Raw genomic sequence first — 22902 nt, 5'->3', positions numbered from 1 at the left:
CAGAGTTGCATTAATCTGTTGGCATTTTAATTATTCTGTCACATTTATTTATATCCATGGCTTGATGTGCAATTAGTCACACTGTTTTCCCTCATAAAGTGGTACTGGAAAATACACCTGCATATGGAAATAATTAGCTAGTATTAGAAATTATTATCTTTATAGGGATGCATTAATGTAATAAAAATAATAGTATGTTTTATTTATATAGCACCTTTCGAAGAGCTCAAGCTTAACAGCAAAAGTACTTGTACAGTATGGACAATACATAGAGAGGGGAAAAAATAAATAAAATTAGTAAATTTTTTGTTTGTAGGTAAAGTTTTATCCAACAGGCAGGGAGCCATTTGCGGCTTTGAACTTTTATTTGACACTCATTGTCTTACCAAAGCTGCTTCCATATTCCATATTGAATTATACAACTCAGCTACCAAATGAAGACTTGAGGCACAAAAGAGAATTTAAAGGCATAGTTCACCCAAAGATGAAAATGCTATCATCATTTACTCACACTCATGTTGTTACAAACCTGTATGCTTTTTGTCCACTTCCTTCATTTTTGGTTGAAATATCCCTGTAGAGGTTCTAAGAGTGGGAGGCAAGAAGGAAGCGGGAGTCGGCGTCGCAGTCCACGTGAGTGTTCTTTTATTCTCAGGGCTTTAACTCAAAATATGCTTTCCAGCAAGAACTTCAGTTTACACACAGCTTCAATGATAACAGTCAACATAAACTCAATACATGCATAAATATATAAACAGCTTTTCAGCATTTAGCTTCAGTCTGGGTGTATGTAGGTCTCAGACTCTCTCTTCTGGTTTGGTGTTCCGTGGCCTTTAAAGCCCTTCTCTGCCTCACTGAAATGAGACACAGGTGTTTAGAGTTAGTAATCACCAGGTGATGGCCCTTACCACTTCCTCTCTCCCCAATGACAGACACACGACCACATTCCCATCTCCACAATCCCTTTAATTGTTGTAATATCATGTTGCGAAATAGAGGTGGTTGTTGTTGGTTCAGAAAGGATGCATTCATTTATTTTGTAGCCAAGGTAGATTGATAGGAGCCAGTGACATTGCTGCATGTCGCATTAAAGAAAGATAAATAAATTGTGTGTGTGTGTGTGTGTGTGTGTGTGTGTGTGTGCGCACCTTTCTTGCTATGAACGTTTCAGCTGTGAAAACATAGTTGAGATGATGAAAGCACAATGAAAACAAGGGAAAGAGACACAATAAGAAAAAAATATTTTGTGAAGGAGGAGGAACTTGAGAGGGGGTGTTAAGAAGAGGAGCTGGAGAAATTGATTTTGTGTTCTGGCATCTACAATGTCCATTCAAGAGAAACCCTTTTAGTACAGAGAGATGTGCTAAAACTATCTCTGCTATGGGTTGTGCTGTTCTTTCTGTCAATACTTTCCAATTAACATTTTTTATTGATTCATAAATACACAACAAAGAAAAACACAACACACACATCGAATCAACATTTAACATTTAACCCCCACTAATATCCCTCCCCAATCACCAACCCCACCCTGACCACCAACGAACACCCCTGTGGTCACATATCATAACACACACACACACACACACACACACACAAAAGAATATATAATAAACATACATAATTAAACTAAACTTCTCTCTCCACATCCCCTCCCAGAGAGTCCCACAAAAATGCTAAATAATTGCCCCACTTCCAAACAAACAAGTCCCAAAACCCCAGCCTTCTATTTGCCACATCCTCAAAAGCTGCCACCCTCCCCATCTCTGCACACCACTCCGGAAATGAAGGCGCTCCATCTGACTTCCATCCCCTGAAAATAATTTGCCTGCCAATCATGATACTGGTCAGAACCCAATTTTTTTATGTGTTTATCCCCCAAAATTTATGACTGCTCCATCACCAAAATACAGAGTCTGGGGCAAAGTAAAATTTGAGTGCCCAAAACGTCACACATACAACTCTGAACCTTCAACCAAAATTCTTGGATCTTATCACACCCCCAAAAAACATGGGTTGCGTCTCCATCTTCTGATTGGCATCGCCAGCAGGTGGGTGTGTCTTTAAGACCAAGCCTATACAGTCTGGGGGGGAGGGGGTCCAATAGAATCTATGTAAAATCTTGAATTGCATAAGGCGCACCCTTGCATCTCTAGAGGCAGACTTGACATTTTTTAAAATCCTAGCCCACACTCCCTTCTCCAAAACCAAGTTTAAATATTTCTCCCATAATCTCTTGATAGAAGTTAAAGCTCCAACCCCCAGACTCTGAATTAGCAGGGAGTAATACACTGCTACTTCCAAAAACAATACAGAGCAGGTGGTGCAGCTGTAAATACCTATAGAACTGAGATCTGGGAATCCCAAAATGTTGAACCAAATTTTCAAAAGATCTCAACATTCCACTCTCATATAGGTCACCGAGCGTATTTACCCCCCTCACAATCCACTCTGACCAGCAGAAAGGGGACTTATTAATACATAATTTAGGGTTCAGCCGTATGCATGAGGCAACATTTAAATAAATGTCCGAATTAAACACTCTGGACACTTTTGTCCATACCGAGTGCAAATGCGAGATAACAGGTTGTAACTTAACTTCTCCGATTAGTTTGATAGAAAGGCTTTGCAATGGCAAAATAGGGGCGAGAACTTCCTGTTCAATACAAAACCACAGAGGGGCTCTCTCAGGTGGAAGTGACCAATTAGCCAAATGTCTGAGACCGAATTCATAATAATAAAACAATCTTGGGTAGGCCTAGCCTACCTTTGTCAATCAGCCTATGTAACGTATTGAAATGTAATCTAGGACGCTTACCATTCCAAATGAAGGACTTTGCTATGCTATCAAATTGCTTGAAATAAGAGAGGGGGATATCTACAGGGAGAGATTGTAACAGGTAGTTACATTTTGGAATGTAATTCATTTTAATAACATTAACCTTCCCAATCATAAATAAATGTAATGAAGCCCACCTGCCCACATCGCTCGAAAACCTTTATATTAAGGGGTCAAAATTAACTCTAACTAAATCAGTAATTGGGAATAAAATGCCCAAATATTTAATGCCCTGTTTAGGCCACTGGAAGGTGCCCGGCTGGAAAGCCGTTACTGGGCAGTATGCTGTCAGAGCAAAAGCTTTGGATTTAGACCAATTGACTCTGTATCCTGAGAATTTAGAAAAGGAATTAATAATTCTATGGAGGCATGGCATAGATCTAATGGGGTCAGAGACGAATATATCATCATAAGCAAAAGCTTATGCGCCACACCTTCCGCCACCACCCCTGGAAAATCATCTTCCCTTCTTACCGTGGTTGCTAATGTTTCCAGGGCAAGACAAAACAGTAATGGGGAAAGAGGGCAACCCTGCCCCTATTCAGATTAAAATAATCTGAAATGAATCAATTTGTTTGTACCACCGCTACCGGGTGTCTATAAAGTAACTTAATCCTTCCAATAAAAGTATTCCCGAGCTCGCATATTTCCAAAATCTTAAAACGATAATCCCATTCTACCATATCAAACGCCTTTTTGGCATCAAGTGAGATGGCTGTGACCAGAGTCTGATAATTTGCCACTGATCACATAATATTGATGAAACGCCTAATGTTATCAGAAGAGCTGCAGCCCCGAATACACCCCACCTGATCTATATGTATAAGAGATGTCATAACATTACTTAATTGGTTTGCCAGAATTTTTGACAATATTTTTACATCTAGCTGGATCAGGGTAATTGGACGGTAACTCTTACACTCGCTTGGATCTTTGTCCTTTTTAAGAATCAGACTTGTGTCATGGTTGGCGGAAGCTTTCATTCTTTAATGATTCCGTATAAACTTATAACAAAAATGGAGCCAGTTCTGTAGCATAGGATCTAAAAAATTCATCGGCAAAGCCGGCTGACCCCAGAGCATTGCCTGAAGGCAAGGCCTTAATTACCTCGCCAAGCTCCTCCAAGGTTATCTCAGAATCAAGATAATTTTTTTTGCTCAGTCATCAGTTTAGGGAGTTCTAATTGTTCCACAAAGTTTCTAATGTCTTCATCACTAGATGAAGACATGGAACTATAGAGATCAAGATAGAATTCATTAAAAGCATTATTAATATCAATGGCTGAGGTAAATATTTCACCACCAGCAGATTTCACTGAGGGAAAAAGACTGTTTTATATATCTAGCCAAAAGCTTCCCTGCTTTGTCCCCTGACTCAAAAATATGACTGTCTTGCCCTGAATAGCCAAAACTCCACCTTCTGTGACAAAATAGTATTGTATCTGTATTTCAATAGGGTAAATTTTCTGAGGCCATCAGACGACATTTGGTGCTTCAGCTCTGCTTCGGCACTTTTAATATTCCCTTCCAACTCCACGAGTTCTCGTGCTTTGAATTTTTTGATGAATGAGGCATACTGTATGATCTGAAAAAAATCTATTCTAGAATAAATCTTATGGACTGATGAAAAAAATGTATAGTTGTCACGACACAACACAGACACAGATGACAGGTTGAACCCAGTAGCGGTAGCTTTATTGAAGAAGATAACTTTTTTGGTAAGTCAACAGTTAGAGGAGGGATTGGTAACTTAGCTTATAATGACAGAGTTCATGTTTCCAGGGAGAATGCGGAAGGAGCGCCACTCCAGGAAGTCCAAGGAGCCCTTGGGATATCGTGGATGAGGAATTCGAGGACACGAATGAAGCTTCATGTAAGTATAGTACTCAAGGCAAGCAGGTAAGTCTGAGCATTCCTTGCGGAGACTAGACAAGGATGGAGTGACGGGGTGAGTATTTATAGAGGGGAGGTGATTGTGTGATGGATTGGGATCAGATGTGAGTGATTAGTATTCCGGGGAGAGAGAACGGAGTGTGGAGTGAGAGGGGGAGTCCGGTGTGGATGTGACATTACCCCCCTCTCCACGGCTGCTCCAGAGGCCCGGAACTCCTGATGTCAAGGCCGGCCCCATCCATGCGGAACTGGGCACTGGGAGTGGTCTGCGTGGAAGCTGGTTAACAGGGCCGGGTCGAGGATGTCGTCCCGAGCCACTCAGGATCTCTCTTCTGGGCCGTACCCCTCCCAGTCGACGAGGTACTCGAGACAACCTCTTCGACATCGAGGGTCCAGGATCTCATGCATGGCGTAGACTGGGCCGTTGTCTAGGAGCAGCAGCGGAGTGCATCCATCAAACTCAATGGACTCTGGGGAAGAAGAAGACAGAGATGGGTGATAAGGTTTTAAGAGGGATATGTGAAAGGGAGGTGATATACGATAGTGTGTGGGGAGTTGGAGTCGTTATGTGACAGGATGTATTTGTTGTAAAATGGTGAAGGGGCCTATGTATCAGGGACTTAACTTCTTGCAGGGCAGTCGGAGCCTGATGTATTGTGTGGAGAGCCAGACCTTCTGTCCGGCTGGTATGGAGGTGGAGTGGAGTGTCGAACATCTGCCTGATCTTTCTGACGTTAGACTGCTCTTTGGAGGTGTACATGGGCGGCATCCCAGACCCTCTCGCTCACCGAGAACCAGTGGTTGATAGCTGGAATGTTGGAAGGCTCTCCTGACCACGGGAACAGTGGTGGTTGGAAACAGAGCACACACTGAAAGGGAGTTAGGCTGGTGGCTGGTTGGCGCAAGGGATTTTGGGCGTACTTGGCCCAGGGGAGGTACCTGTTCCAGCAGTGTTGGTTGTGATGACAGTAGGTCCTCAGAAAATGTCCAATTTCCTGAATCTTCCTTTCGGTTTGTCCATTGGTCTGTGGGTGATATCCAGATGACAGGCTTACTGACACACCTAGGAGGGAGAAGAAGGCTTTCCACACTCTTGATGTAAATTGGGGACCACGATCAGACACTATGTCTTCCGGTAGGCCGAAGTTCCGGAAGACATGATGGAACAGTGTTTCTGCGGTCTCCAGAGCTGTGGGAGCTTTCATGGGGACCAGACAACAGACCTTGGAGAACCGGTCTACAGCGACCAGCACACATGTGAAGCAATCTGAGGAAGGGAGGTCTGTGATGAAATCCACTCCTAAGTGTGACCAGGGCCGATGAGGAACAGGTAGCGGAACCAGTTTGCCTGAAGGAAGATGATGGGGGGATTTTGAGATGGCACAATCAGGGTAGGACTGGACGAATTGTTGAACTTTCCGGGACATACGGGGCCACCAATAGCGATCCTTTAGGAGCAAGAGGGTCTGACGGACTCCTGGGTGTCCCGTACCAAGGGAGGAGTGGACAGTTTCCAGCAATTTTAGGTGGAGAGGAGTGGGGACATAGGTATGTCCCTCAGGGCACTCCGGCAGAGCGGGTTTGGCGATGGTGGCCTCAGTGATTTGGTCGTCCAGGGTCCAGTGAATAGGACTGACTATCAGAGAGGGAGGTAAGATAGTCTCAAGAGTAGAGGTGATGGGATCTGGAGCATGCAGTCGGGAGAGAGCATCCTCCTTGGTGTTCTTGGACCCTGGACGATATGTTACATGGAAGTGGAACCTGGTGAAGAACAACGCCCACCAGGCTTGGTGGGGGTTCAACCGGCTCCGCCGGGGACAGTTTACAGGAGAAGAATGCACAAGGGTGCAGCTTTGTGGGACTCCCCTTCCGCTGGGAGAGGACAGCTCCGACACCGGTGGTGGAGGTATCTACTTCGACCACAAAAGGTAGATTGGGATTAGGGTGTACAAGGATGGGAGGAGAGGTGAAGGCATCCTTGAGCCGTTGGAAGGCGCTGGCAGTGGACTTAGGCCAGGACAGGGAATTGGGCTTGGAATGGAGGAGCGAGGTGAGGGGTGAGGTGAGGATGCTGTAATTTTGAATGAACCGGCGGTAGAAATTGGCAAATCCGAGGAAGCATTGTAACTCCTTTATAGTGGTCGGTGGTGGCCAAGACTGAACTGCCTGGACCTTCCCTTGGTCCATCTCCACTCCCTCTGGGCCAACGTTATAACCCAGGAATTGGACAGAGGGTTGATGGAAAGTACACTTCTCTGATTTGAGGAACATGTGTCACATGTTGAATGTGCTCTGGAAGGTTTCTGGAGAAGATGAGGTTGGTTGAACAGATACGGGTAGGAGTTGGGCTCTTGGAGGGAACAGAGTTCTGCAGCCGGTGAGGGAGGATTAGGCACCCGTGGAAACAGTTCGCACCCCACGACAGCAACTCTCCTGAAGTCCAGAACACCACAGATGAATGTTGTACCAGCCAGGGTCGACTGAGGATGATGTCGAAATTTGAACCGTCTAATACTAGGAAGATGTCTTTAAAATGGGTAGCACCCATGTGCAGGAGAATGAGAGCAGTTTGGTGGGTAATCTGTCCTTTCCCCAATGGTTGGCCGACAACGGAGTGGATGGGATGCGCGTTGGTGCGAGCGATTAGTTGGAGGTGGAGCTGCCGGCAGAGCGCCCGTGAGTTGAAGTTGGTGGCCACACTGGAGTCAAAGAGGGCAGAGACTTTGAAGGAGAGGGGTGCAGAGGAGACGGTCACCGTGGTGCTCAGGGGTGAGTAGATAGTTGGAGAGGAGGTGACTGAACTCACCATGAGTCTAAGTGGTCTGACAACACAAACACAGATGACAGGTTGAACCCAGTAGCAGGAGCTTTATTGAAGAAGATAGCTTTTCAGGTAAGTCAACAGTTATAGGAGGGATTGTTAACTTATCTTATAATGAGAGTTCGTGTTTCCAGGGAGAATGCGGAAGGAGCGCATTCTCCTTCCGTTATAATGCACTTGTTTTAATGCAATTAACCATGGTGTTACCACAGTAATATGGTGGTAATTTAGTTACCTAGAATCTAATGAAATTGCAACGATTAATCATTAGCTTTTAATCAATTATTCAGCTTGTGCCCTGACTTAAAAGGTTGTATTAAACATGCTTACTAACAATAAAGAGGACAAAATCATCTTTTAAAAATACCTCTAAATGACTTTCACTGAATTAAAGGAAAAAACATTTTTTTATTACGTTTAATTCAGTAAAGAATTTCACTGCAAAAAATTCCTATTGTTATTGTCACAACTGAGACTTTTGCCCTAGTGGCCACCAGAGGTCGCTAGGTGTTTAAGAGACTTTTAGTTTGAAGTTTTGTTTACCTTCTTGTGTCTCTGTTCCTGGTTCCTGCCCTGATTGTTCCCAGCTGTTTCTCGTTTACCTTGTTTGCCCCAATGTATTTAATGTCCTTGTGTTTGCTTGTGTCTTGGTCAGTTGTTGTTTCCTGTTACCCCCATGGATGTGATGTTTGTTCTGTTCCCGAGTTTTAGTTATATTTTGTTCCTGTGTTTTCCAAGTTTTGTATCTGGATTTGTTTTCTTATTAAATTAAAGCTGCACTTAGATCCTGCTCTCTTGACTTCTTCCTGCATTCATTACAGAACAACTGACCCGCAACCATGGATCCAGCAGCTTTGCAACTGCTGTATCTCAAACAGAGAGACCTAACCATAGAGCAGTACATGGAGCGTTTCTGCAGTCTCGCCCAGGATTTTGATTGGGGAGATCTTTGTTTCAAGGACATCTATCGCCTTGGACTCAATGAGCCGGTGAAGTCCTGCATGCCTAGAGGCAGGTGTGAACTCTCTTTAGTAGAATTCATTGACCTTGCTCTGAGGTTCACATTCTCCCCTTACACTGTGGGTTACGCCGCTACCGGCACCCACGTCTGCCATGGCCAACAAGCCATCGCCCACGCCTGCCACGGCCAACTAGCCAGTACCCACACCTGCCATGGCCAATGAGCCTGTTCTTGAAGCCTCGTCCATCCCAGAGCCAGCGTTGCAAGCCTCGTCCGTCCCAGAGCCAGTGTTGCTTGCCTCGTCCGTCCCAGAGTCAGCGTTCATGCCCGCTTCAGCCCTAGTGGAATTTTCGGGGGGGCACCATGGCTCCACCTTTCGAGCCTCCCATGGCTCTGCCTTCCTTCATCGAGCCTCCCACTGCTCTGCCTTCCAAGTCTCTCACAGCTGTGCTCACTGCCGTCCGGAAGCGGAAGAGAAGAAGGGCTCCTACTCCCCAGGCACTGCCCATGCTCACGACCACGGAGGTCGTTCCCCTGTCACTGCCTGTGCTCACAACCACAGAGGTTGTTTTCCAGTTGCTGCCAGCGCTCCTGACTATGGTGACTCCGCCCTCAGAGTCTTCCACGACTCCGCCCGCTCTCCCATAGACTCCTCCAGCGGTTCTGTCTGCTCTCCCTGAGACTCCTCCCAGTTTTGTCTGGAGGAATGGGCCAAAATTCCAGCAACTTATTGTGAGAAGCTTCCCAAAACGTTTGACCCAATTTAAACAATTTAAAGGCAATGCTACCAAATACTAACAAAGTGTATGTAAACTTCTGACCCACTGGGAATGTGATGAAAGAAATAAAAGCTGAAATAAATCATTCTCTCTACTATTATTCTGACATTTCACATTCTTCAAATAAAGTAGTGATCCTAACTGACCTAAGACAGGGAATGTTTTCTACGATTAAATGTCAGGAATTGTGGAAAAAATGAGTTGAAATGTATTTGGCTAAGGTGTATGTAAACTTCTGACTTCAAGTGTAGTATCTGACACTATTTGCACCAGGCTGCAATTAGTATCTACCATTATTTGCACCAGGGTTGGCATGCAAATAATATCTGCCACTATTTGCACTGGGGTGTAAATAGCATATACCATTATTTTCACCAGGGTGCAAAAAGCATCTGCCTTATTTATAGCAAATGTCCAAGCTGCTCTTTTCCATACAATGAAAACGAAGCAATATTTTAGTAAATAATTATTTAATTCTCAGACTGTTCTCACACAAAGCTATTGTATAGCTTTTGCTTCAGAAGACTTGCAAATAGTGCACACGCCATTTGGACTACTTTTAAAATGCTTTCATGGTGGTTTTTTGTTCTTTTTGAAGCTTGGCAGCGCCTGGTCCCGGTCCACTTTTATTCTTTGGAAGACAGTAGCTTAGACATTCTGTTACACATCTCGTTTGGTGTTCCACAGAATAAATAAATTCATATAGATTTGGAAACATGGGGGTGAATAATAATGTCAGATTTTTCATTTTTCAGTGAACTATTCCATTGATGCTATTTTTGACCACCTTTTTTATTCAGCATTATAAAACAATGCACTTGTGAATGTTTGATCTCCCAGCTGCTGCTTCGTGATCAGTACAGAACCTGTGCACAGGGATCATGGGAATTCTGCATCAAGAGCAGGTGACAGCTGTGATACCCATCTCATTCCTATAATACTCACTCTAAAAGAAACAGATCAAGGAGAGAGAATAAAGAGTATATAAATTTTTTATGAGAGCTGGGCTATGAGCAAGCTGGTGGCACCGTGCACAGCAAAATCTCTTCTCTGCTCAAAGTTTGCTGTAGCAGACAGTTATTATAAAATCACAGCGGTCCTTGACATGTGGAGGAGAGAGCTGGTGTGATATCCCTGTTTCAGGGAATTATTTAGAAATGACATCAGTGTCTGTGGGACTACAAGTAGGCTAGCCTTACTAACTTGACGTATCATGGTACTTTCATGGAATTTTAGACATTTAACTTGGTAATACCATGGTTTTTAGACATGTACAATGGTATTCTTTGAAGTACCATGCAAATACCATGGAATAATACCTTGAAAATGGTAATCATTCAGTACCATGATATTTAGTGTGGTCCAAACATTGAATATTTAGGATTCAAAATCTATTGGGTGGCATTCCAAATAGAAATTCTGAAATTCATGTTGATTTTTTATCAATTTGTAAGCAAATAATATAATTTGTAATGGAAACACCCCCCCCCAAAATGGCCTACTTCCTGTTGGCGGACATAACGGCTATAATTATGAAAGTTGTCCGGCTTGATGAGAACTATTTATGTACCAATTTTGGTGAATGTAGATGAAAATGGGGCTGCTACAGAGGCCGTCTTACACACCCATTTTAAAGGGGGTGCTACAGAGCCCCCCTACATGCCCATGTGTGAACTTTTGCCCAGAACTAATGGCCAACGACTCTGTGTGTGCAAAATTTAATTACATTTTAAGCATGCCAGGTGCCTCAAAAACACCCAAATATAATAAGAAAGGAATAATAACGATTAATGTGTTGCCATGGCGCAGTACATCAGCAGTGTCTTGACATTATTCTAAAGAATTTTTAAGCAATTCATGCAAACACAAGAGGGTTATTTCAAAGTCTGTTAAAAGTGCCATACTTCATGCTGCTAGTTGGTGGCGCTATAACTATGACCCATAATAACCACATAAAGATCAGCCCCCATTTCCAAACATACATCTGAATTTCATCCAAATCACACAATGCACGCAGAAGATATAAGGCACTTCCTGTTTTCAATTTTACGTCATAAATTTATTGCTTCGCCATGGCACCATTCAAAATATCAAAAATCCGTTCACAATTTAGCAATGTCTTGGCATGTTCTACAATGTCTTGGCATGAGGTGGCACAAATTTGGTGCCAGTTACATTAATCCCCTAGGAGGAATATTTAAAAGTTAAGAGCCTGCAATTTTCAGAAAATCCAAAATGGCCGACTTCCTGTTGGGCCGAGCTAATGACTGTGAGTATGAAAGTTGTTCGGCTTTATGAGAACTATATACTGTATGTACCAATTTTGGTGACTGTAGGTGTAAATGGGGGTGCTACAGAGACCCCCTTACATGCCCATTTACAAGGAGGCACTACTGAGTGTCTAAAGCCTCACATATAATATTCTGGACTCTTACCCAGAATTCTTGAATCTTAGCTCAGAACCACAGAGCGTGTGCTATGTCTCCATCCTCCAACTGACATCGCCAGCAGGTAGGTGTGTCTTTTAAACCATGCCTAAACAATCTAGAGGGAGTCTAGTAGAAACAAGGCAAAATCTTAAACTGAATAAGGCATACACTTGCATCCCTAGACATAGTTAACATTTTTAAGAATTCTTTCCCACTCCCCATCCTCCAATACCAAGTTCAAATATCTTTCCCATAACCTCTTAAGAGCTGTTAAGGCCCCATCACCAAGACTCTGAATCAACAAGGAATAAGTACACTGATGCTTCATGCCCCTTTCCAATGGCTGTGAGCATTCAGAGGGTGTCTGCAGCTTTAGGGGGCTGTGTACTACCACCAAAAACGTACAAAGTAGATGGCGCAACTGTAAATACCTGTAAAATTGAGACCTAGAAATCCCAAATTGCTGTGTTATTTTTTCAAATGATCTCAAAGCTCCGTTTTCATAAAGGCCACCAAGTGTAGCAACACCCCTCTCCAACCATTCTTTCCAGCAAAAGGGGGACTTGTTAATACACAATTTGGGGTTCAGCCATATGCTTGAGGAAACATTTAGGTAAATATAAAAATTGAACATACAGGAAACCTTTGTCCATACTGAATGTAAATGTGAAATAATGGGATGAATTTTCACTTCACTAGGCAATTTGGTAGAAAGACTTTGTAATGGTGAGATTGGGGCAAGGACCGCTTGTTCAAGGTCGTTTACCATTCCAAATAAAAGACTTAGATATTCTATCAAATTGTTTAAAATAAGTAAGAGGAACCTCTAGAGAGAGACTGTAGTAGATCATTGAATTTGGGGATACAGTTCATTTTTATAACATTAAATTTCCTTGCCATAGACAAATGTAGTGAAGCCCACCTATCCACATCACATGAGAACCTTTTCATTAATGGGTCAAAATTAACTCTAACTAAATCTCTTAAATTTGCTGGAAACAAAATGCCTAAATACATAATGCCTTGCTTGGGTCATTGAAAAGCACCAGGTTGGAAAGCCGTGGCAGGGAAATATGCTGTCAGAGCAAGAGGTTCCGATTTAGACCAATTCACCCTGTATCCTGAAAATTTGGAGAAGTAATTCATACTTTTATGAAGGCTAGGCATAGATCTATTAGGGTCAGGGACAAATAATAATATGTAAAAATAAATTAACAGAACATATAATGCAGAAAACAATGCTTTAGAATCGGTGTCATAACGTAGTTTGTCCAGCAGAGCACACTCCAACTCCATTGTTTACAGAGCTGAGCTGACGGTGGCTCTGCAGACAGGGTGGAGTTAAGCAGTGTCTTCTCGGTAAGTTGCTAACTAGTTTGTGAAATACATACTGGAAAGTTAATAAACAATGACCCCATCATTTTCCCTTTTCAATATAACTAATACAACGTTAACCCTGTCCCTGACAACCAGTTCACTCCTGTTTATCACATCTGTTTGCTGTGTTAGCCAGCTATAGTTTGTCAGTGCAGTCAGTAATGTAGCAGATTGAAAGGTAAGCATCAGAGCATCTTTTTGCAGCTCAGCAGACAACGGTGCAGTGGTGGATTGTGTCTGTCACGTGTTAATTTCACGCTATGTTGTTAACTAGTTGGTGAGATGCAATGCTGGTCCATCTGTTACTCTCCGTGACAACGAGCTCATAGCTAACTAGTTAACCATGCAGCTACTTTCATTGCTTGTCAGCTGGAGTGGAAGCTAATGTGTAACCATGTATTCACCAAACTGTTTTGTTCAGGATTCACAGTTTGGTATCCCTTTCAACTGAACAATTCCAGTCGTCGCATTTATAAAATGTAATATTTAAAAGTCTGGTTTTCCACCATTGAAAGTTTCCCATGAACTTGTATAGCAGAATACGGTGTAACACCACTGCCGCTGTTTATCTCTTGACTCGGCAGGTGTAAATGCTTCTTGTTTTACATCCTGCCTCAAATGACTGGCAGTATTAAAATAGTCAGCATTTGACTGATACTAAACAGTACTACTGATGTTTATTTAGCTATTTATTTTATTTTTATTTATTCTTTATTTTAATGGTCAGCATTTGATTTATACTAAACAGTACTGATGTTTATTTAGCTATTTATTTTATTTTTATTTATCCTTTATTTTAATGGTCAGCAATTGGCTGATACTGAACATACAGTACTGATGTTTACTTAGCTATTTAGTTTATTTTTATTTATTCTTTATTTTAATGGTCAGCATTTGACTGATACTAAACAGTACTGATGTTTATTTAGCTATTTATTTAATTTGAATTTATTCTTTTTTTAATGGTCAGCATTTGACTGACACTAAACAGTACTGATGCTTATGTAGCTATTTATTTTATTTTTAATTATTTTTTATTTTAATGGTCAGCAACTGACTGATACTAAACATACAGTACTTATGTTTATTTAGCCATTTATTGTATTTTAATTTATTCTTTATTTAAATGGTCAGCAACTGACTGATACTGAACATATAGTACTGATGTTTTTTAAGCTATTTATTGTATTTTTATCTATTCTTTATTTTCTCAGTGTTCATTTATAGAATTTGTTGACAATATATAATAATAATGTCAAATATTCTTTGATAAAAATATTTGTTTAAGAAAGCAGCCTTCTGAGTACCTTTGCATAGTCATATCGGTGCAAATGGTGCACAATCCACATAGAAAAGGTCTGTTTTCATTCCAGCTCAAAAATGAACTATATCGGCTACCATATCGGTAATCGGTGAATTTCCCCCCTCTAAAATCGGTATCTGTATCGGTCTCAAAAAATCCCATATCGTTCGGGCTCTATCTATTTTAGTTCTTCTTTTCCATGTGCAACTTGAGTACAGTACATATCCGTCTCAGTGGAAAAATACGTTTATGCGATGATTGACCTAGAACTGGCAATAATCTTCTTTACATGAGCTGTGCTATTGTATGATCTTAATTTGAGTCAATTCAACTAAAATTATTAAGTAAAAACAACACTATTTAAATAGCAAATCTGGGTCAGTTCTGTTTCAAAACTTAGTGAGCTGCCTTGCTTTCTGCTGCTTACATAGGCAGCCTCCTTACTGAAATGGAACCTAATAAGAGACCGATTTGGAACACTGTACATAGCCGGCAGCTCCGCGCATTCTAATAGCGCTCCTCAACACGCAGTGCACGAGAGACTCGACTCACAACTGATTTCAATACAGGTGATGCGAGAGGAACGATGCGTTACTCTAATGAGCCTAAATACGCAAAACGCAAACATATTTTGGGCAAAATAGATGGTTTTGTATCATATTAAACTGTTATCAATCAATACTTTTCAGTATTGAATGGATTACAAGTAGGGATGGCACCGATCCGATACCTGGATCGGTATCGGCTCCAATACTGATTTTTTTAGACAGATCAGGTATCGGTCCGACGAGCCCAATCCAAATACGATACTGTGTGTTAGTCATGTTCGTTACTGTCAAACTCCAAAAATGACATAAAAGAACCAGCGCGTTAGTGAATGGCACTTCTCTGTTGATACACACACACTCACAGCCATTTTAGCCTTCACGCGGTGCACAATTATCTGAGCGCTACTCATGAATAACATCTCAGATGTAGATGCTTAATAGTTCAGTTCACTTATAACATGCATTTAGAACAGCACCGGATGTGCATTTTTCCAGAATTTGAATAAGAAGCGAATTAAACTACTGTGAACTTGCCTACAAACAGACACATACAGGACTTTATGGAGAGTTCAGAATGTCAAAGTAAAAGCCTGAGGGTTATAAAGTTAAAGATGCACGATTGAGAAATATTAAAATTCTAAAAGTCAATAATAATAATAATAATAATGTATTATTATTGTTATTATTATTATTATTATTATTATTATTATGTGTTTACAAATTATAACAATATTTAAGCTGAATGGGTTCCAAAAAATAACTGTGAATGAAAAGTGAACTGATATCTTATAACTAAATTGAACAAAAAATAGATCTGAATCCTTTAAAATCCAGATACAAAAAAAAAAAAAAAAAACTGCCTTATTTTCTACTGACCTCTTAGACTGGAATTACTGTTAATTTTGCTGCTACACAATCCAGTAGACGAATTAACGTTTTCCTTAATAAGCTATACATTTATATTGAAATAATGTGTAGTTAGAGGTTTGTGTTTCTTTACATATTAAAGAGTACCCCCAATTAGTTCCACACGGATCGGGATCGGTATCGGCAAATACTGAGATTTCAGATATCGGAATCGGATCGGAAGAGAAAAAAGTGGTATTGGTGCATCCCTAATTATAAGTATAATTATAATCCAAATTTCTCCGCCATCTTAGCTTTATTTGTCCACCAAGCTCATCACGGTGCATTCTGGGATCGCCTGCCCGGGGAAGGATACATACAATGCTACCTAAGAATTTGGTCAAAAGACTGCATAATTAAGGTACCTAACTTTTGGAATAGCCTTTGCGTCGGGGGTCACACCTATGATGTCTTAAAATGCTGCCTCAAGAGGATGCTTCTAGGTTTTGGTACAGACTCCTAGTTACCTTTACTTAAATAGTTAAGTTAATTCTATATGAACACCAAGTTAAGTTAACTAAGTTTTGGAGACGCCATTTCTCAATTCAATTGAGGAAATGAGTTTACTAAATCAATTGAGTACAGTCAACTTATTAGGGTTTTCAGTGTCTATCAAATAGGGATGTGCCTGAAGCCGAATACCCTATTCGGAAAGGCACAAATATCGACTTCAAAACGAATAACGGATTCATCCGAATAATATAAGAAATATTAGTTTGACTGATAATCCAAGAAACATAAAGTGACATTGAAAAATGAAGATATTCTAAATTACAATGAATTTATGAATCTGTGCAGCCAATATTTCTAAAGTGTAAACCTTATGAATGGAAATGTGCACAGTGTGATTTCAGATCGGATGGCCGCGGTCTCGTCTCCGTTTGCGGTCTCTGTAAAATGTTCGCATCTGGAGCTTGTCCAGTGTAATATTAACTAAGATACGACATCATATACATGTTCCACTTCTTGAAATGTCTATGTTAATGTATCACATGATTCACACGTGATGATTTGCATGTATTTATTTATAGCCTAAACCTAAGCGTGATGTTTAATTCCTGACCTGAAGTGATGATTTCACGTCGGAGCTCGCCTAGCCATCTGTTAAAGTTGACCACATTTATATTCACATCAGTGATTAAGGTAATTATCTGGTTTAGACTTTATTCCGAAAAAAGCTAAAATGCTCCATGAAGGTTTAAATGCTCCATTTAGTATCTATTCGGAACATTCCTGCTTATGTAAAACAAAGAAACTGAAACTTGCTCTGTCTTTTTTCTTCTTGTTCTTCTTTAAAATGTGCTAAATTTGAGAATGTTAAATGTTCTTGAACTCTGAAAAGACACTGTATAAATGTAACATTATTATTATTATTATTATTATTTAATTAATAATGGTGTCCTACCGTAAAAATTTATTATATTCCTTTTAATGCTTGAATTTGTATTTATTATGCTTGACATTTCACATTTTGCTTGACACCTCCTGCCTCCAGAATAATGTTGTTATACATGAACAGATGAACGAAAATTCTGTTCATCTGGTAAGAAAAAATTAATAAATTATCATTTAATTAAATAATAATTGTATAATAATAATAATAATAATAATAGTAATAATAATAATAATAATAATAATTAGGCTATTATTATGAAAAGGCATACACAAGGCATATTTTATTAATAGAAACTATACACGTAAGAGTAACATTTAAAAATGGGCGTTTCATTTAGTTTTAACGGACTTCTGGTATAAGCCCTGCCCACACCTTGTTCTATCCGAATACAGAGACAGATAATGGCTTCGCTGCACACCCCTATTTTCAAAGTACCATGATATTACCATCTGATACAATCACTCTACCAAGGTACCACAGTAACTTTATGTAAGGTCTGTTAAACCACTTTTAAAGGAATATTCCAGGTTCGGTACAATTTAAGCTCAATCAACAGCATTTGTGACAATAAATTTAGACTTGTCCCTTCTTAAAAAAAAAATAAAAAAAAGCAAAAATTAAGGTTACAGTGAGGCACTTACCATGGAAGTGAATGGGGCCAATTTTTGGAGGGTTTAAAGGCAGAAATGTGAAGCTTATTATTTTATAAAAGCACTTACATTAATTAATCTGTTAAAACTTGAGTGTTGTTTAATCTGTAAAGTTGTTTAAATTTGTATGGGCATTTTAGGGTAAACAGCGTTGCGTCAACATGGCAACAAAGTTGTAAAATGGATATAACTTTTCACAGAAAAGGTTAGTAAGTGATTTTGTCACACTGATATCATGTTTACACGCATATTGTTTGTCTTGTGGCTATACTGTTGAAACAGTGAGTATTTTAACATGAACGGATTGGCCTCATTCACTTCCATATTAAGTGCCTCACTGTAACCCAAATTGTTTCGAAATTAATTTTTGTGTTAATCAACATTATGCCACAAAAGCGGTCGACTGAACTTAACTTGTATTGAACCAAGAATATTCCTTTTACAGGGTTAATTTTCCCCTCAGATGCATGTTTATATATTGGCTAAACTTGTTCCTTTCCAAAAGTTTAGTGTCTATATTTAGAGAAGACCTGATGGTTTTTGGAGAGGCAAGCAGGTATCTTGAGGAGAGTCGGCTAATGTTTCTTTGCGCGTGAGCGTTAGGTTTGCTCTATTAAATCTACAGCTGTGCTGTAACAGTGTCGCAATCACTGAAGTGTTGAAATAGGGGAGAGAAAGAGAGAGATTTGCGTATTGAGCGACCTACAGAAATGAGTCATATCCTGTAAGTCTCTGCTCCTCTTCTTCGGCTGTCTGCCCTCATTTCATTAGAGCTTTTCAATATCCACACCACCACAAAAGCCCACGGTCATTACCCTCAACATGACAGAGTGGAAAGAGCTGACAACAGCCACGTCAAACCCTACCTCACGACTCGCATCACAATAATTTGTGCTCACAAAACATCCAGTTCCACACACACATCCAGTTTCAATTGTGTTTATAAACACAGAGTAATGGCAAACTTTACATATACAACCTGTCTAACGTTTGGACACACTTGACTGAATGTATGTTTTACAAGATCTTAAAAGATCTTAAGAACCTTTTGATTCAAAGCTCTTTTCCACATTTAAAGTAAATGGTGACCACGGATGTGAGTAATGACTTAAATTTCAGTCTGTTCATCACACAAAGATATCATATGGGTTCAGAAGACTTGTAATATAGTGCATGACTCATATGGACTAATTCACTGAAGCTTTAATTATGCTTTTTTGCCCTTTTTGGATCTTGACTGCCCCTGGAACTTTCTTCTGGACCCAAATACAGTGTCATTATTCTCAAAAGCATATGCAGTTGAAAGGAAGTGGTTTGTTTTGAAGCTTTGTCTAGAGAGGAAAGTAGGATTGAGCTAATACATGAGATTACTTTCACTCCAATGGGATTACAGGTGACTCAGTATGCTGTAAATCTGTCCCCTGGAATAAATCCCCTGGATTAGATTATTGTGCTGCACTTTCATTTCTCCTTCATTAAGTGCTCTCAGTATGATTTTTTCATTGTGATTTACAGCAGTTGTACAGGCACTGCAAAGTCACGGTGTGTGCGCGCATGTAAATCTTAAGGGGCTGTTCACACCAAAAGTGTTTTTGCATCCCGCCGCTGTTTTTTCAATTATATTTCTTTATAAACACACTAGACGGAAATCTTTGACTGTTGCGCCGTGTCTCGGAGGAACATCACATTTTTAGATGCCGCGTCAAGATGAAAAGAAATCCAATTTTTTAAAAAGGTGTCTTTAGACACCTACATTCTTTTCTATTCATTTTGTTGTGTCTAGCTTTCCTTTTTTTCTTTTTTTTTGCACAACAAAACATTCATTCTAAAAAGCCACTAAGTGTCTAATTAAACCATTTACAACTGTAAGGCATTTGTAGCTTGATTTCCCACAAAATTTAAACAGAGTGGCTCTGTGGTGCAATAAAAACTTTGAGCATCCTGACTAGCCCAACACTGCAACACTGGCTCAACCAGGGGCTTGAGTTTGGGGTGAGAGTCGGGATTTCAGGTTAGTGTTTGGGAAACCATTATTTTTCTAATTCTGTTTGGTAATCCCTTTTCTAAATTACACTCTACTTGTACACTTTAAGTGGATTTCAATATAACAGAAATTATACTATTTGTGCAAAGTCACTGTTTGTGTTACACAATGCATTTGTAATGAACTGGCCATGGAGATGGTGTTAGGATCCATGTGCAGGAAGTTTATTAAGAACACAAGCAAACAATCCAAATCGGCAGGCAAATAGACATAGTCGTTAAGCAGCTGGTAAAATCCAATATACCAAAAAGACAGTCCAACAAGGCAAACAAAACAAAAGGGTATCCAAAAAGCAGTAATTCCAGAATAAAAACAGGCAATGGTCATAACATGAAAACCATCAGCAATAGCAATGGAAAAATGCTTGGTAAGGCAGGGTTAACTGGCAATACTTCGCAAAGTATAAGTGGAAGTGCTTGGCTATTTATACAGTGAAAACAGGAAGTGAGCAGAGAAGAAATGAGTGACGATCAGTATTTCGGGAGAGGGCTCCCTCTGGTGGTTGGTAGGATGGGTAACAACCTTGGATGTTACAGAACCTCCCCTCTATGAACAACTCCTGGTGTTCTTCTGCTGGGACGTCCCCATGATCGTGGTGCTGGATGATTAGGATGGGCATGATGAAATTCTTGGATCAGGGACGGGTCCAATATGTCCTTGGCGGCTACCCATGATCTCTCCTCTGGTCCGTAGCCCTCCCAGTCCACCAAGTATTGCATCTGGCTCCCTTGTCGTCTTGAGTCCATGAACTCTCTGACCATATACGCTGGGGCTCCATCTACCTCCATTGGAGGTGGAGGCTCAGAATCCTTGTTTTCAGACTTAGACGCCGGGTGGACGGGTTTCAGCAAGGACACATGGAAGGAGAGATGTGGTAATTTGCAGGAAGCTCTAAACGGTAACTCGTAACTGGGTTTATTTGACGGATAATTCTGAAAGGACCCACATACCTTGGACTGAGCTTCTTGCAGGATAGCCTCAACTTGAGATCCCTTGTGGACAACCAGACCCTCTGTCCTGGCTGATAGTTGGGATGCTCCGACCGCTCACTGTAGCCGGACATGTGCACTGTCACACACCCTCTCGCTTTGCCTAATCCAATCGTCCACCGCTGGCACCATAGAAGGATCTCCTGACCAAGGGAACCTCGGGGGTTGGTAGCCCAGCATGCATTGGAAGGGGGTTAGACCCGTAGTGGTATGAGTGAGGGAATTCTGTGCATATTCGGCCCAGGTTAGGAAGTCGCTCCACTTCTCCTGTTCACAGCTACAATAGTTCCGAAGATATCTGTCAATCTCTTGGTTTAGACATTCCACCTGTCCATTGGCTTGAGGGTGATAGCCAGAGGTGAGACTCATATTGATGTCCAGTTGCTTGCAGAACGCCTGCCAAACTCGGGACGTGAACTGTGTACCTAGATCAGACATGATGGCCTCTGGTGTCCCACATCATAGTTACATTCTTCTGAGTTCAAATTTCTGGAGAAAAAGGCACAAGGGTAAAGCTTGCCTGGGGTTCCGTGACGTTGTGACAGGACCGCTCAAATCCAGCAATCTGAAGCATCTACCTCGACAACGAAGGGAAGATTGGGGTCAGGATGTTTCAGTATCGGAGCGGTCGTGAAGCTTGACTTGAGGGAGATGAAGGCCTGGTATGCGATCGTTCCATAGCAATTTGTTGGGCTTTCCCTTGAGCAACGACGTGAGTGGTGCTGCAATGATACTGTAATTCCTAATGAAATGGCGATAGAAGTTGGCAAAGCCCAGGAACCGCTGTAGTTCCTTGATTTTGAAAGGTCGAGGCCATTCGGTGACTGCTGATGAGGTTATAAGCACTTCTTAGTTCAAATTTGTTATAGATCTTTGCCTCACGGAGTTGTTCAAGGGCTGAGGGGATAAGTGGTAATGGGTAACAGTATTTTATGGTGACAGAGTTCAGGCCTCGATAGTCGATATAGGGACGTAGACCTCCATCCCTCTTCTCGACAAAAAAGGAACCTGCAGCAGCTGGGGAGGTGGAGGGACAGATGTAACCGGAGGCAAGGGCTTCCTCAATGTAATTCTCCATGGCGAGGGTCTCGGTGCGTGACAATGCATAGGCCTTGCTTCTCGGTGGAGCTGTATTGGACAGAAGTTCAATGGCGCAGTCCCATGGACGATGAGGAGGAAGTTGTGTAGCTTTGATCTTACTAAACACTTCACTGAACTCTGCATACTCCTTTGGGATCATGGTCTCCTTTTGTGATTCAGGGTTCTCAATACTGGTGATAAGGCAAGGCATGGAAACAGCAACATGGAGACAATGTTTATGACAGAAACTTGACCATTGCATGAGCTTACCTTGGTTCCAGGATATTGATGGGTCGTGGATGGCCAGCCAGGGATGACCCAGGATAAGAGTGTGCTTGGGTGAGTTGATGACATATAGTGAGATGTTCTCTACATGAAAAAAGTCCAATCTTGATGGTTATAGGAACAGTCTGTTGGGTTATGCCAGTACCAATAGGAGCATTGTCAACAGTGGTGATGTTAATCATTGGGAAGCATTGAATGGTGGGTATGTTGAATTCTTGTACAATCTCCTGATTTATGAGATTAACAGCAGCCCCAGAATCCACTAATGCTGTAAAACACCTTACATGATCACAAATGGAGACCTCTACAGGTAACAGAACATTATGCAAGATGGGTGATACAGTGTTCATGGTACTCGCATGCTGCCTTGACTCAGGGGAACTTGATTTCTTGTGTGGGCATGCAGCATTGAGATGACCTGGTCAATCACAATAAAAGCAAAGCTTTCCGTTGTGTCCACGTTGGCGTTCCTCCATAGAAACATGAGCGTAAGCAACTTGCATGGGTTCAGGTGATACAGTGGATGCCTGGGCTTGTACTGAGACTGTAGAATTAGAGGCGAAGTGAAACTGAGGCAGTGAAGCATTTTGAAGCAGGTTATCC

At 41.1% G+C, this 22902-nt stretch overlaps 1 protein-coding gene across 4 annotated transcripts in view; it reads left to right on the top strand.

Annotated features, from left to right (window-relative positions):
- LOC127452507 (oxysterol-binding protein-related protein 10-like) overlaps positions 1-22902 on the top strand; it is a 123551-nt gene that overhangs the window by 40156 nt on the left and 60493 nt on the right. The gene's annotated exons all lie outside the window — the stretch shown is intronic.

The sequence above is a fragment of the Myxocyprinus asiaticus genome, chromosome 15 (genome assembly GCF_019703515.2).
Source record: "Myxocyprinus asiaticus isolate MX2 ecotype Aquarium Trade chromosome 15, UBuf_Myxa_2, whole genome shotgun sequence".
NCBI classification, from domain to species: domain Eukaryota; kingdom Metazoa; phylum Chordata; class Actinopteri; order Cypriniformes; family Catostomidae; genus Myxocyprinus; species Myxocyprinus asiaticus.
The sequence above is the reverse complement of the archived record's forward strand: the minus strand, read 5'-3'. Positions and strand labels throughout refer to the sequence as shown.